The following is a 2192-nucleotide window of genomic DNA, read 5'->3' on the forward strand; positions in this document are numbered from 1 at the left end:
TTAGGGTGACTTTGACCATGATCTTCACATCACAGCCTTGTAAGTATCAAGTAGGAGTGCTGAAAGCCACTGGTGCCTGCCTCATCATTGGTCTTGCTGATGTTCTTGGACAGACATGTGAGTTCCATATCCATGGGTCGAAGTGGTGGGAGCTGGAGCCCACAGTTCTTATCCTGGTCCTGCCACCTCCAAATGGCAGGAGATCCTAAGAAACTTGTTCCTATCCATATAATTAACAATGGAATGTGATATATGTCATGATTTAATGCGCAGTTCTTTTACGATTCTAGGATAAAATTATACACAATTATATTATAGGACACTGATCGATTTTAGTTAATATTTTATGAAGCATTTAAACAATCACATTCATAAATTGGAGTATAATGAAATACCTATGAATTGGGCCTCACATAATATAAAGGTGCCATTTTTTATGCCAGGACTGGGATTTGAACTCATGGTCTGGGTAACTCTGTTGCACTGTGTGGGAAGGGAAAGCTTGCCTCCCTGAAGTCAAGAAATTCAAGTATTTTCCTTATGCCTGAAATTGATCCCCACGACTAGAAAATATCCTATTCATGTACAATTTATACATATGATTTATATTTATATACATATGTTGACTCCATATTGTGTTAAGTATAGCTATTTTATTTTTTGTTTTATTCATGTATTGAACGATTATGTTATTGACTATTATGGCACATAGAACATTGATTACATTGATTAAATGGGATATAGGTCTACATATGTATTCTACTTCATACCTGACACCGAGGACATTCACAGAAAAAGAAAACATGTGTCACCATCAGCTTCTTACTCCATGATTCATGGCTTGGGAGTGCTGGCATCTGAATTCATGGCCTACAAGGCCAAACTTATGAATGGGAGAGTGTCATCACGCCATCCTGGGGCAAATTGAGTGGACAGGCAGAACCTGAGATTGTGCAACAGGTGTTAACAAAATAAGAACAGATTGACATTCAGATGGCATTATGCTAATAAATATATATTTTATAGAGAACAAGAGATGTCTATACATTAATAAGTTATATAGACTACATTCCTACCAATTCCTGGGTATTTATAATGCTTCCATATAATTGTTATTGTTTTCATCCTTAAACTATTAATGAAATCAATCAGTGTCCTGAAGTTATTGTGTTACTGTAATTAATAATATTCTTTTTATGCATCATAAATAATAAATAAAATCAATCAGCCTCCAGAAATTATGCAGTCTAATTTTATTTTATTTTATTTTATATATATTTCACTCTGAAAATTCTGTACAGAGGGGTTACAATTACATGGGCAAGATTATGAGTACATTACTTATCAAGCATTGTAGCCTCCTCCTTTGTTTCCCCTTCACATCCCTTCCCATCCTCCTCCCCGCCCCCACCCAATCCTTCCACCCCTCCTCCCCCACCAAAGTTGTAATGTTCATTTACGACATTGTACATCTCATTGTTGCAAGGGTTCCATCTGTATCCCTACTTAAACGATTTGTTTTTCCCCTTCCCCGCCACAAATTATACCGACACCAAATACATTGAAAGCAGGGGTTATACTGTGGGGGAGGGACATACAAAGCAACAAAGGAATAATCTTATAAATGTGTTAGAGACAATTGCATGAAAGAAAAAGAAAACATTTGCATACATATCTTAGGGTTCATTTCCCTAACATCATCTTATCTGATCTTTTCTGCTTGATTCAGACATATATAAGATATTGCAAATAAGGGAAACCATTTGACCTATGTTTCTTTGGGCCTGGCTTACTTCACGTAATATAATTTTTTCCAAGCCTTTCTATTTCCTAACGAATGGGGCAATATCATTCTTTCTGATGGAGGCATAGAATTCCATTGTGTATATATACCATATTTTCTTGATCCATTCATTTACTGAGGGGCATCTGGGTTGATTCCAAAATAAAAGACCCGGAATAGCATAAACGATCCTCAACAGAAAGAATACTGCTGGAGGTTTATTGCAGTCTAATTTTATAGCAGCATCACTCACGACCAACGCATTCAACTGTGATATTGATAATATTCCATTTTTATTCCTATGGATGGGAATCAGTTTCTTAATATCTCCTGTCATTGGTTGGTGTCAGGACGAGGATTCAAAATCAGGACCTATGTTGCCACGTGGGCCTATGGCTTCCCTGAAAGT

The sequence above is a fragment of the Dipodomys spectabilis genome, unplaced genomic scaffold (genome assembly GCF_019054845.1).
Source record: "Dipodomys spectabilis isolate Male_0828 unplaced genomic scaffold, ASM1905484v1 ptg000029l, whole genome shotgun sequence".
NCBI lineage: Eukaryota > Metazoa > Chordata > Mammalia > Rodentia > Heteromyidae > Dipodomys > Dipodomys spectabilis.